General features: G+C 38.1%; 1 pseudogene; it reads left to right on the top strand.

Annotated features, from left to right (window-relative positions):
* Positions 1 to 14401: 14401 nt before the first annotated feature.
* On the top strand, positions 14402 to 15099 carry LOC123234724 (annotated as a pseudogene).
* The last annotated feature ends 226 nt before the right edge of the window (positions 15100 to 15325 follow it).

Below are 15325 nucleotides of genomic sequence, written 5' to 3' on the forward strand. Positions count from 1 at the left end.
TTTAGTTATTATAGCTATATATTAAAAATATGTGGCCGCCAGGAATCAACAATTCAGGTTGATTCCGTAATTAAATCAGACCCAAGTCAGCATCGGGTTGAGGAGTTTATTTACAATCAGGTAGGTAAGGGTAGGAATAAAGAGAAAAAAAAAAGAGGTTAGAAGGCTAAATAAATGAAAGCTGTAAGCCACAAGGCCCAACAGCCAGATAGGCAGAGTTTAGAATTGGCCCAGCTAGGCCAAGGAAGCCAGCCTAACTTACCCACGTGACAATACAGAGTGTAAGCTGTCTGTGGTCTCAGGAGATTCTTCTTCCTCCAGTTCCAGACGGCAACTGCCCCCACAGGAAGTTCACTAACTTACTTAAAGAGAACGTGTCTTTCATCACTTCCTGTGGTCCACCTCTAATTCAAATGGACAAATGGCAGTTTCTACATTGATTTGGACTGCCCAAAGGGCAGTCCCTTATTCTTGATTTGTTACTTATTGTCACGTGTGGGTAACTCGTCTCCCCTCCCCACTAAGGGAGGTGGGAGTGACATCATTAGCACGCCTGGGTTGAGTAGATTTTTGACTATTAATGGGATCTGGCTAATTCTATTTACACAAGTGACTTGCCCAGGGTCACACAGCTGGGAAGTGTCAAAGCCAGATCTTAGTAACAATTCTAAGACGGATAGTCAAGAGCTTGTCAAATGGGGTTAAGTAACTTGTCCAGGCTCACACAGCCAAGAAGTATCTGAGTGCCCATTTTTAGTGGAGGGAATCCTGGAACCCAGGATCTACCCAACTAGAATTTTATTGTCTTCCTTCTTCATTTGTCAAATGGGCATAATAACAGCTTAAGGGTTGTAGAGAGAAGCAGATGAGGAATAGAGGTAAAATACTTTAGAGAGTTAAAGATATTGTATCAATATAAGTTATTATTATAACTATCTTTGCCTCCCTACAAACACCTTATGCAATCTCTAGACATTATTAGTTGATGAGTTGCAGGAGGAAGAGGCTAGTTTGAGTCAGCGTTATTGAGAAGTGTTTCTGTATAACACCTCTAGGGTGGCTCATTCCCTTGGATCTTTATTTAGAGTGTCCTGCCATAACTGGAGTGGAAAAAGTTCATTCTATTATATGTTGTCACATAGTCTTCTTAGTAGTTTCCTGCCCCTGTGTGAGTACATCTAGCCTCAGCTTAGTTTTAAGTGTCTGCTTGGCTTATCATCCGGGTCTGATTTAATGATGCCTCAGTCTTGGTAATTTGTAATTGCCTCCTTCAGAATTCTTTTTTTTTTCTAAAACTGTTTCTCTCTTTGATTTATGACACCTTGGTAACTTTCTCTAGAATCTTTGCATGATTAAGTATGCTGATTATAACATTTCTTTTTTCTTTCTTTTTTTTTCCTAATAAGCTCTTACCCTCTGTCTTAGAATCAATACTAAGTATCAGTTCCAAGGCAGAAGAGTGGTACAGGTTAAGTAATTGGAGTTAAGTGACTTGCCCAGGTTCACATAACTAGGAAGTGTCTGATGACAGATTTGAACCCAGGACCTCCATTCTGTAGGTTTGGCTCTCTATCCACTGAATCACCTCCCTGCCCTGATTCTCACATGTTCTTCATGAAGTTTCTTCAAGTACTGTTTGATTCAGCAATGGAAAACCATATTTTGTAAAAATTTGTCATTATAATTAATTGATTCATTTACACAGACTCAAAAGGGTGCATGGTATCATTGAGAGCATCAGCATTAGGAAGACTTGGGTTTATTACTTGGCCATCTTCTCATCAGTCTATACACAGACTTTTTTTGCCTACTCCTACCCCAGACTCCCTCCTCTCATTAATCTATTCCCCAAAGGTTCCATCTATCATCCTTGTAATTTTCCAGACCAAAATATAATTCCTTAGTCGTTAGTCTCCTATAAGTATCTCCTCTACCACTCCCCAATTAGGATGTAAGTTCCTAGAAGGCAGGGACTTGTCTCCATTAAAAAAAAATCCCAAACTTTAGCATAATTCTTGATGAGTAGTGTTTAATAGATCTTTTTCTTTTTTTTTCATTCAAACATTCAAGATGAGCAAGTATATATTATCAAGGAACTCTCTGGAGTAACCTGAGCAAGGAAGACCACTAAAGAGACAGCAGGAAACTGGGAACCAAGCTCTACAATATCTTTTAGCTTATTGTTTTCATCATGGGCAGGGAGGGAAGGGACTAAGTGCCAGATACGAGTACAAAGCAAAGTTCCAGCCACCAAGCTGTGTCTCAGGAACTAAAGAGATAAGACATAAGTAAGGGAACACGGTGGTACAAAGTTCCCCAACCTTAGGAACAGATCATAGAAGGGGACATAGTGAGAAAAGGTTGATCAATAGCAACAAGAGTAAAGTTAAATAGCTCACTGATCCTATGATTGAAGTCTAAGGGGCAGAGGGTACCTTAAAGGATATTTGTCCAACCCCCTCATTTCAAAGATAAAACTGATGCACAGAGAAATTAAGTTAGTTATAAAATTAAATTAAATTAGTAACTCAAGCTAGTAGCAGAGTTGGGATTTGAACACAGGTCTTCTAATTCCAAATCTTACCTGCTCCTACCCTTGCAAAGCACTTTGCATACCCTATCTTTCATCTGATCCTCACAAAAATCCTTGGAGGTAGGTGTTATTATTATTTCCATTTTCTAAATGAAGAAACTGAGCAATATTAAGTTAATTACTTAACCATGGTTACAAAGCTGTTAAGTGTCTCATATGAATGCAGGTCTAGTTGACTCCAAGCATAGCACTTAGCCCACTATGGCAGCTGGTCGCTCTCAACTTTATATGACTATATCTCAGAGGGATAATTAGAGACCACTGAGACTTCTGGCTTCCTGCCCTTGGTAGCTTTTAGACGAGTCCCTCAGGGCTTCTCTGGCCCTGTCCCTATATGAGGACTAAATCTGATTCTACTCTGATGCAAACTACAAATAAATACTGACATGATGGAGGCTCCAAGAGTTCAGCAAAGGGGGGAGATTAGAGTGGGCTAGAATGATTGGGAAAAATTATATGGATGATTAAATTTTAGGTTGGGCTCTATTGATCTCAGAACTTCAAGGATGCAATAATTGGAATTGTGCCTGTGTGGATACTTCACTCTGCAGATCATCGGCCTCCTTGCTGTTCCTAGAACATCTTTTTATGTATTTTCACTGGCTGTCCCCCACATGTGGAATTTATTCCTCCTTGTTTCTGCTTCCTTGGTTTTTCTGGCTTCCTTTGTATCTCAATTAAAATCCCACCTTGGGCAAGAGACTTTCCTTGTCTTCTTTAATGTCGCTCTTTTTCCTCTGGTGTTATCTGCAATTTATCCTGTATATGTTTTGTTTGTAATTGTTTGCATGTTGTTTCCCCCATTAGATTGTGAGTTCCCTGGGAGTAAGGACTATTCTTTTCAGCCCCAGCATTCCTGGCACATGGTGGGTACTTAATATTTGCTTATTGACTTGAAATGACAACCCCTCTATTACTGAGAAGATTTCAGTAAGAGTTAGGGTGGATGAAAAGCTGAATCACACCAGAGTTACAGAATCTCACAATTGGAAGGAAATCCAAAGGCTACCCAGGGCAACCCATAACAATCTTCTCTCCAGCATCTCTGAGAAGTAGTTGGGCAGTCTATGCCCAAAGACTTCACCTGGCTCAAAGGAAAAGAGTATCCATTACCCTTAAAGCAGCCCATTCCACTGTAAGACAATGCTAATTGTTCAAGAAATTAATCCTTCTAACCTGCCTAAAGTTGTTTCTCTGGGGCTTCCACCCAATGTTCCTCCTTTCTGAGGCCAAGGAAAACAATTCCGACTCCTCTTTGACTTAATAGCCTTGCAGAATCTTCAAGACTGCCATCTTTCCCACTAGGTCTTTTTTCCTAGATCTGCTCTTTCCTCTAGAGTAAATATTCTCAATTCCTTCAACTAGGCTTCCCATGGCATGAATTTAGGGCCTCTTCCCATTCTGGCTGCCTTCCTCTAGGCTGTTTCTATTCTAAAATATGATACCCAGTCCTGAAAACAGAACTTTTTTCTTCCATGAAATGTTAACTTTATGACATCTTCAAAATATCCTTATAGACCTACATGATCTAATGCAGAGTGAAATAAGCAGAACTAGGCAATTATTATACACAGTAACTGAAATATTGTGGGACCATCAAATGGGATAGACTTTGCTACTAACAGCAAAACAGTGTTCTAGGACAATTCTGAGGAACTTATGAAAAAGAATGCTATCCATATCTAGAGAAAGAACTGTTGGAGTAGAAATGCAGACAAAAACATATGATTGATCACTTCTTTATTTAGGTATATGTTTTAGCGTTTTGGTTTTATAAAATTATTCACCTACAAAAATGAGTAATATCGAAATAAGAGTGATAATACACGTATATCCCAGATTGAATTGCTTGTCAACTCAGGAAGTGGGGAGGGAAGAAGGGAAGGAGACAATTTGGATCATATAACTTTGGAAAACTTACGTGGAAATTTGTCATTAAAATAAAGTAAAGAAAAAAATATCCTTATACCCTCTTCTTCTATTGATGCCCCAAGTCACACAGTTGACATCAAGGAACCAAGGCTGTTGTACTTCGCTCTGGGTTGTTTGTCTTCTTCCTCTTTGATTTCTCAAATCCCTGGGTTCCCCAGGTATATATGGGATAAACGACTATAAATGGGGCATGGAGATGGGACTAGAACCCACAGAATGGAATCCTGCATCCTGCAGGGCATATTTGGAATGCCCTTCATGAGGCAGTTGGAGAAAACCTTCTTTTCAAATGGGGACAGGTGGTAGGAAATGACATGCTTTAATCCATATCAGATTCCCAAACTCACTTCCCATCACCTCAGCATTGTTAGTCCTTAGAGGGCCAGACACCAGGGAGGGAGGTGGGGCAGAGACTCTCCATATCTCATGGCACAAGTCAGGCTGGTACCCCGGTTCCATAGGGGATCACCCAGGCTGGCTTTCAGGTCTTACATTCTAGAGGGGGGAGGGGAATAAATACATCTATCTTTGTATAAAATGCATACAAAATAAAAAGAATGTGATTTGTTGGGGGATGAGGGAGAAACTGACAAGTAGGAGATGTTAGAAAAAGATTCATGCAGAAGATGATGCTTGAGAGAATAAGGAGGGTTTCTGGTTTTTGGTTTTTAACCAATCAGTCAAAGATATGGAGATGGGAGATTGGAAGACTGAGTTTGAGGGAAAGTAAGAAAGTCAATTTGGTTGGACCATAAAGTTTGTGGGGGACATAAGTAATAGGTAATAAGATTGGAAAAGGAAGATGGGACTAGGGAAGAATATAAGAATATACTCTGGTCAAAGCTAACCACATAGAAGTTAACTGCCCTTAACTTCTCAGATGACAGATAAACAGCTGTTGTAAGGCTCAAATGAGATCATTGCAAACCCTAAAGCTCCATATAAAGGGCAGTTATCATCATCATCATCATCATCATCATCATCAACTATAGTCACCAGACCAAGAGTCCAGTGATGACTTTATTCCCCATACGTTCTATTGCCTTCCTGAGGAGCTTATTCAAAGTTTATAGAGCAATATAGAGGTGTTCTGGTAAATAACAGCTAGGCTCTCTGGGGAAAAAATAAGTACATACACACTTTAAAGTCTTATCTGCATTATTTACACTTTCTTTTATTTTTTCTAAACCTTTACCTTCCCAAATAGAAACAATAGTCTTTATTGGTTCCAAGGCAGAAAAGTAATAAGGGCTAAAGTGACTTGTCCAGGGTTACACAGCTAGGAAAGCCAATTTGGACTCAGGATCTTGATGTCCCCACTTATACTTTCTTAAATTGAGATAATCCACAAAATAATAAACCAGGCCCAGTTTTGAACCAATCAGAGATTTCTGAGATGCAAATGCTCACATTGAAACTTTAACAATTGCTTCTCAGACTGATTGGAGCTGGCTCCAACACCCCATTGTCCCTTCCTATGGTGATTCCACCAGAATGGTGTTGGAGAACTCAGAGGCACCTCTGGCTATGCTGAAACATGGGAGCAGAAATTTAGTGGAGGATTCCATCTATTAAATAGGCTGTCTCCAAAAGCTTACTCCAGTTTTAATACCACACCAAGACTTTTGATACACTCTGTATTATTTATTTGATAGGGGCATCACTTGGTGATAACATATAACCAATCCCTTTTCAAATCAAGGTTATATGATTTGGAGAAAGGGCTGAACCTATAACGGAGATGGCAACCCAAGTGATACAACTATGGTTGTTATTAAAAGGGTAGCTCCTGATTAAGATCCAGTTTACAACACAAGATAATTTTTGTTTGTGTTGTAATCAACAGTTGCGAAAGTAAAACCATTTCCTCTTTTTCCTGAGATATGTGTAACAAAACAGATAAATGGAGTCAAATGGCTTTCGGGAAGTACTTCAAAACTAGAACCTAGATTAATGGTAGAATGCAAAGTCCTATACCTAGACACCTGCAAAACATTCAGAGGAGAAATCCTGGCCTTAAAATGGACATAAGTTTGGTTAGAGAATCCTTTAGTCTTAATAGGAATTCTAAACCATTGTAAAGATGAAAATGTTCATAGCTATTGAGATCTTCCAATCTGCAAAATTATGACTACTCTTAAGCCTACATTGGCATAAACAAATGGGGCAAAAAGACCAAATTATGGTCTAAGTTTATGGATTCTCCTGAACTCACAGTGACCACCACTCATTTCAGTGAGCTTTGTTGGTGGGTTTGTTGATAAATCCAACAAACTTGAGGGTCTATCTGATCGGCTTAATACAACTGGTGACCTATATTACTCTGTAACCTTATAAAGTGGCTAGAAAGTGTCCTCTCATTTCTATGTACTTTATTATTCTTATGACTAAAGTGATGACTGTGTAACATGGTCAGCTGGTCACATGGTAAAGTTTAGCCACCACATAACAGGGTGAGGTTGAATACCATCAATAAATAGAGTCCAAAGGCTTCAAATCTATTTTAACATGGAATGTATGTCTATAATGTACTCTAGGGTAACATAATCCATGACAGTACCTAGGAAATGTGCACATTTGGGTGCTCAGAAGCTCAAAATGACAGACAAGATCTAGGTAACAGAGGTTTTCTTAAGTGTGGGAGGACTAGGAATTGATTTCATTGGATCTGTTCTAGATTTTATGTCCTGATAGATATATTCATCCTCACTATTTCTTTTATTTCTTTTATTTTTGGGGGAAACTTTTATTTAATTAATTAATTTTGAATTTTTTTTCCATGGTTACAAGATTCATGTTCTTTCCTTCCCCTCCCCTCTCCCATCTCCCATAGCTGATGCGCAATTCCACTGGGTTTTACATGTGTCATTGATTAAGACCTATTTCCATATTATTGATATTTGCACTAGGCTCACTATTTCTTTTATTATCAGTTTTCCCAGTTTCAGTAGCTAAAATACTGAGTTCCTAATATGTTCCTGATTCCCTATTGATAGTCTGTAATTCACAACAGGATTCTCTTACTATATTATGAACTACAAAGCTGTTATGGGAATTTGGAATAGTTCTGTTCCAGTTAGTGCAGCAATAGAAAAGTCCCAAGCAACATAGAAGAAACCACATTATACTTAACATAATTATCAGAGAAATCCATATGGAACAAGATGTTTATTTTTTCTAAGAGTTGGAGGAAGAATGGATTTGCTAGGTTTGATGAGGATCTCAGACCTCTTCAATTTCATTAAAATTGAGTTGCCAGGCAAAATTTCAAATTGAAATACAGGCCAAGATGTTATTTCTTTCAGTACCAAAATAATTTCAGTTAGAAAACATTTTCTATAAAATTCTTCTAAAATTTCTGTTTCTTCTATATTTTTATAAACATTTTCTGTAAACAATTTCTATAAAATTTCTATATTATCATACTTTCAAAGTTAAATTTAAAACTTTATTTCTATGATCCAGTTTTATTTTTAATTTTATTTCAAAAATTTTATTTCTGATTTTCTTTTTCACAACTATAACTATAAAACTATTTCAAAACCATTTGTTTCAAAACTATAAAACTTTTTCAAAATAAATTTTCAAAACTATATTATCCCGCTTCTTAGGGATATATAGTTGTGTTATAGACTTAAACCAAAATATGAATAGTCCCATGTGCAATAACCACATCAAATGCGCTTAAAAATCTTGCTTTACATTCAAGCTTCTTATTGGTACTCTATCTTTCAAACTGTTCTTATCTGTCTCTTCCTCATCTCACTTGCTTAAAAGAAAAGCACTTTCAAACTGATTTTAAATTCTCATTCAATGCTTCTCATATTTTCTTCTATTGACTCTAATCTCTAATTCCAGCAGATTCCAGGTTATCTACATGTACACCCCCTCCAAAATTTCAACTTATAATTTTTTCCCTTCTTTAATTTATATAACTCCTTTAATTTATTAGGGTCCTAAATATACTTGATTAGTTTTTCAAAGGAGAGTTTCCCTCCTTTTATTAAATTGTCAAGAATAACTAAACAATATTACAAATATCCAATTTATAACCATAGAATCAATGTATATAACAAACAACTTATAAAATCCATATGTAAATACACAAATGAAAAAACATATTAGAAGAAGACTACCATTACCCTTTTGAATCATATTAATAAGCAACACATTCTAGATATCTTAATTTTATACTAGAAAGTACTGACATGTTCAAATCAGTTCAAATCCCTCACTGTCCCTGGAAAATCAAATCAAGAGAAGCCATGCCCCAGTCATATGAGTTGTGACCTTTCTTTACATGACAAACAACATGGTTTATATATTGTCTGGGAACTGGATTTTGGCCAACCGAAATGGCCAGATAACTGGGGTCAAAATGTTTCCTGGACTTTCTGTGATCCGAATCTCCCAGATGATGCAATGGAATCCTTCAGGATGGGAGAGTAAAGTCATGAAGGGCCAGAGTTCAAGGTCCTCTTGGCCACTTTGTGATGGAATAGATAGATGCTGGTGGGTCAGTTATCATAGCATTTAGTAGCTCATTTAGGCTTCTGATGGGACTTTTTAAAAGGCAATCATTGTTATTTAGCTTTTAAAACACAATTTGATGTTAGTGTATTAATAGCTATTAAGCATCTGTATTTTGTTAGGAACATTAATAAGTATACATTTCACCCATTCCCCATGCTCTTTGGAAGCCCCTTCTTCAAGGTGACTGCATGTAAGAAAAGGTGCCATGCAACTGTGTATAAGATGATTAAACACCCAGAAAAATTTTTATCAGTGCTGCCCATCAGAGGCAAAGGATCCAGAAGAGAAAGGCAGATTTGTGAAGGTGGTAAATAGAGAAGATGAATCTCTTTATGAGTGCTAAAGCAGGGGTTCTTACCCTAGAGTCTGTTTACTTGATTTAAAAAACGTTTTTAAAACTGTATTTTAATATAACTGGTTCACTTTCTAATCTGTATATTTTGCTTTAGGCATTTAAAAATAGTCTGAGAGGAGATTCTCAGGCTTTGCTAATCTCCCAAAGAGGTCCGTGACACAAAAAATGTTATGAAACTCTCATTTACAAATATTTTTTTATTAATATTTCTTATCTTATGGGGCATGTTAAGAATATATTTAATATAATTTTTTAAAACACTCTTACCTTCTGTCTTAGAATCAATACTGTATATTGGTTCCAAGGCAAAAGAACTGTAAGAGCTAGGCATGGGGGTTAAGTGACTTGCCCAGGTCACACAGCTAGGAAGTGGCTAAGGCCAGCTTGGACCCAGGACCTTCCATCTCAAGTCTGGTTCTCAATCCATTGAACCATTCAGCTGTCCCTTTAAGGTAATATTTTTAAAGTTATATGAAGTCCAAACCTTCAGTTCTAGAAATGTATCTTTCTATTCATTCACTTAGTCAGAGTCATCTCTAGCGCCAGTCTAGACAGTCCTTTGGGTCTGCTCCAGGGACTTCTCCAGTGATTGACCCCATCAGTATCACCTACCTCCCAGATTCCATGGCCTCCTAGCTCCTCCTTCTTTAGTGTTAACTCACCCAGGCACAAGACTTGCTCTACCCCCTGCCCTTCAGAGTTTTCTCTAGCAAAGGCAGAGCACTCTTTGGACTCTCATTCTTCCTCTTGCTCTTGCCTGCTATGTTATACTTCCCGAGGCTTCAATTCTTTTATATATTTAATTAATTTAGAATATTTTCCCATGGTTACATGATTCATATTCTTTCCCTACCTTCCTCCATCCCTCCTCCCGTAGCCAATGAGTAATTCAACTGGGTTTTACATATATCACTGATCAAGACCTAATCCTGAGGCTTCAGAGGATACAACCTCACCACTCACCATGAGGTTGGACTTCAAGGGAGGACTTGGAACAATTTAGGCATTTGTCTTGCTCAAAAGAACCTCTCTCTGATTACATATACTCTACCTGGACTTATTTCCTAAATGGCTAGCATATTCCTGTCTCCATCCCAGTGATTTTGGGAACCCTGGCTATTGTACAAATCTCCTTCCCCATTCCCTATTGCTCATTCTCTTACTCTTATCTACCTTACCCCTACCTCCAACAAAGATGAACTGCAGATCTGCCTGCCCCTTCCACTGTGCCCTCTGGCATGCCTGCTCCATGATGAACAAATACCCCTTCATCATTATCTCTTCCTTTCTTATTCCTTCAGTCCCATCTTCTGCCACTCAATGAGGCTTTATTCTTCTGATTGCTCTGCTCCCCTCCTGAGGAAATCTGAGTACTCCTTGCTTCTCACTGCCACTTCCAGATTATCCCTCAATCACAATTACTTAGGGACTTCTCTTCTTTTCCTCCTCAAATTTATCAACCAACCAGGTCTTGGTGGCCATTATCTACTGCTCATACCCAAGACATTCTTTCTTACTTCTCAATAAGTTTGGTGCCTGACTCATAGTCTCTTTTTATGCCCTAACTCTTTATTTCATACCAGGGGATATCAACATACACATTGATACATATTCCCTCAAAAATCCTAACTCACCAGTCCCACAATTTACTGAGCTTCAAAGGCCTTCTTCTCCATGCAATGCCATCTATCCAAAGGGAGAGTCATGCACTTGATCTAGCCAAAGGTAGAATCAAGCACTTGATCTTGCCTATAGATTAGAATCTGATTGAATAAACATCACCTTTCAAGGGGTAAATGAATCAGTAACCAAGCATAGCTTAATAGAATTCATTTTTTTCTGTCTTGATTTCAAGTAATTGAATTTTCTTAAGTAAACAATATTTAAACGAAAGTCTTAGTGGATTTTAAAAGCTATTAGAATTTAAAATTGCACTGATTTTCAGGATAAGAGAGAGTGTGTGTACATACACACAAACGTTTTACAAGTCTCTCTGGAAAACTTTGGTATCAATTGTGAGACATGGAAGTCATGGGCATAGGACTGTCCAGCATGGCGTGCCCTCATCAAAGAAGGCATTGTGTTTTATGAGAAAAGTAAAATTTCAGTGACTCAAAGGAAACACAAGATCCATAAATCTAGAAACATTTCCATCCCAAATGTTCACATGAGCTATTTGTGCCTGAACTTTGGTAGAGCCTTTCCAGCTTGAATTGGTCTGATCAGCCACAGTCAGATGCATTGTACATTGACCCTAACATAGTAATGTCATTTTGGTTCTCTTCCAATATGGAGGACAACAACCAAGCCCACCCCTACTTCCCCCCCCCCCCCTCCACAACTTGGAATCTGAGAGTTTGGTTGCATTCAATGAACTCAATGATAAGTAAAACTGTTTCAGGCAATTTTACTGGATGAGAGTGAACATTACATTATTTACTTATAAACCTCCATGGTTCAGTTGCTACTAGATGAAGATTAGGATTTTCTAATAGCTGGAAGGCCATTTAGTACAACCCTTTCATTTTAGAGATAAGAACATGGATGTCCAGAAAAGTTAAGTAATTTATAAGGGCATTAAAGGTAGTAGCAGTCAGTGCCAGAACTCTAGTGGCCAAGTTTTAGTTTGGGGAATCCAACATTCTTCCCATCAGACCCTGCTGTCCCTGTCAAAAGCTTCAGATACTGAAATGTATCCCTGGCCAATGAGTCCATTATGGGCTATAATTTTTCTCATAGTTATTAGAATAAACTAAATAATTATTCTACTTTTTTTTTTAATTTTTATTTTAAACCCTTAACTTCTGTGTATTGACTTTATAGGTGGAAGATTGGTAAGGGTAGGCAATGGGGGTCAAGTGACTTGCCCAGGGTCACACAGCTGGGAAGTGGCTGAGGCCGGATTTGAACCTAGGACCTCCCGTCTCTAGGCCTGGCTCTCAATCCACTGAGCTACCCAGCTGCCCCCCAATTATTCTACTTTTAATTACTTTGTTGGTTTATTTTTTTTTTGTTTGAGGTCATACTCAAACAATATGATTCAACTTGTGTATAGAAATGGCTCTTAATTGGTTCATAGATATAGTTACCCCTATATTTGCCATATGCACAGATTTAGTTTTTATTAGTGTTATTTAAGTGGAGGTATTTCAGTACTAAATTCCAATCTGCTTGGTTGGGCATTTGAGACCCTCTACAACTTGGTGCCAAACTTAATTTTTCAGTCTCATCACCCTTACATGAATATTATACTAACCTAGTGTGCCCCCTAACCTCTAAATCAGGGGTTCTGAATGATTTGGGGTGTCATGGATTCTCTTTGGCAATCTGATGAAGCCTATGGAAGCCTTCTCAGAATAATGTTTTGGGGGCAGCTGGGTGGCTCAGTGGATTGAGATGGGAGGTCCAGGCCTAGAGATGGGAGGTCCTAGATCCAAATTTGGCCTCAGACACTTCCCAGCTGTGTGACCCTGGGCAAGTCACTTGGCCCCCATTGCCTAGCTCTTACCACTCTTCTCCCTTGGAACCAATACATAGTATTGATTCCAAGACAGAAGGAAAGAGTTAAAAAAAAAAGAATAATGTTTTATTTTGTTTCCATTTCATAACTGAAGGAAATGTTAAATTTCATTTAGAGGTCAATGGAAATAAAGATGCCATTTTCTTCCCATCCAAATTTACCTGCCTCCTAAAATTGACAATGGACCCTGGTGTGAACCTCGGGTTAGGAACCACTTCCCTACATCAGCATTTTCTTGCCTGTCTGATTACTCACAGCCTACTCATCTATCAGAGATATTTTATACCTATTTACTATATTTTTTTAAACCCTTACCTTCTGTTTTAGAATTGGAGAGGTTGGGGAGAAGCATGATGGGCTGGGCTGGGTTGGAGGAGATCTTGTCAGCTGACAAGAGTATTTTCTCAAATGGAGATTCAAAGAACTCAATGAGTACTTCTTTAAATGTAAATTCAGAAAGAATCTTCAGAAAGGAAAAAAACCCTCACTGATAGAAGAAAGAGGGAAGTGAGGATGCAATGGGGCTGTTGCCAATGTGAGATTTCTAGAGTGATTCTTTCTTGATTGTGGAATTACATAGGCTACTTTTAGTGGTTCTTGTATTTCTTGGCCTAGAAATTCTCAGTCCATAATTGGTTCAGATCCATTCACATTTGAATCAAAGATGGGTAATGTTTGCAGTAGAAAAAGGGGGAAGCAAGACCCCCAAATGCTGGGTATTCTACAAAGCAAAAAGAAAATCACACACACACACACACACACACACACACAACCACACTTTCTTTGTTTCTTTTTTTTCCCAGCCTTTTTCTTTCTTTGGGGTGGACTCTGATATTGCCTTATTTGTTTGACTCATTTTATCCTTAATTGCTCCACTGCTTATTTTGAATTTTTTAAGATGTTTGTAGGGAAGAACACTGAAAATGTGAAACTAAAAAAACGTAATGTACATAATTTGGAAATTTCAACACAGGCTAGCTTTTAGCTGACTTCCTGTCTATTTCAGGTGAATTCCATGGATAGCCATTGCTATGAGCATCGTCAGAACATAGTGTTCCAAAAGTCTTAGTGCAGTTGTAAGTCGTAAACTTTAATAGATTAAAATTGCACTAAGACTTTTGGGATACTCTGCATATGTCAGTGATTTTTGTAAGGCTTAGATCCAAATGAAACCCAAAGCTTTTCCCCAAGGGCTTTTCATTAATCCTACAGTTGAATACCTAGTTTGAGTCTGACATTTAGTTGACTTCTTTCCCAGGCACTTTAACAAGTGAAGGAGAGAATTGGAAAATTCTGTCCAAACTACCAAATGACTAGAAGGTTAATTTATTTAAGATTGTCCCTGCTGGAGCCAGGAGAACAACATAGAAACTAACAACAATATTGTAAAGATAATCAAATGTGAAAGACTTAGTAACTGATCAATATAACAACCCAGCCCTGGAGTTTCCAAAGGTAATCATTCAAAATGGTGAGGTATTGTTTTGATCCAGAGAACCCCACAAAATCATGCAAGTCAAGGAGCTTAAATCTCCTGGTCCACTTCAAGAACATCCATGAAACAGCCCAACCTATTATGGGCATGTATATTGGAAAAGCTACCAAGTATTTGAGAGATGTCACATTGAAGAAACAATATGGGGGCAGCTGGGTAGCTCAGTGGAGTGAGAGTCAGGCCTAGAGACAGGAGGTCCTAGGTTCAAACCTGGCCTCAGCCACTTCCCAGCTGTGTGACCCTGGGCAAGTCACTTGACCCCCATTGCCCACCCTTACCACTCTTCCACCTATGAGACAATACACCGAAGTACAAGGGTTTAAAAAAAAAAAAAAGAAACAATATGTTCCTTTCCCTCCATATAATGGTGGAGTTGGCAGGTATGCATGGTCGCCAGAGTGCTTAGTTCTTGCTACATATGCTTAAAAATGCAGCAGAATTTAAGGATTTGGATGTGGATTCTCTTGTCATTGAGCATATCCAGATTAACAAAGCTCCCCAAATGAGAAGACACCCTTGCAGGGCTCATGGGCCAATCAACCCCTTGCCATATTGAGATGATACTTACTAGAAAAGAGCAGATTGTTCCTAAACCCAAAGAGGAAGTTGCTCAAAAGAAAAAGACATCCTAAAAGAAACTGAAGAAACAAAAACTTATGGCACAGGAGTAAATGTGCTATTATCAAGCAAATAAAAGTGAAATGAAAAGAAACAAACAAAAAATACAACCTACTACAATTCCAAAGGACTCATGAGTAAACAACTTATTTATCTCCAGAGAAATGATAGACTGTGAATATAGATTTAAGCATATTTTTTCTTTATTCTTTTCCTGTTTTTGCTTTTATTTTTCCAGAACATGGCTAATGCAGAAATATATTTTGGATGAATTGGTGC

The sequence above is a fragment of the Gracilinanus agilis genome, chromosome 2 (assembly GCF_016433145.1).
Source record: "Gracilinanus agilis isolate LMUSP501 chromosome 2, AgileGrace, whole genome shotgun sequence".
Lineage (NCBI taxonomy): Eukaryota > Metazoa > Chordata > Mammalia > Didelphimorphia > Didelphidae > Gracilinanus > Gracilinanus agilis.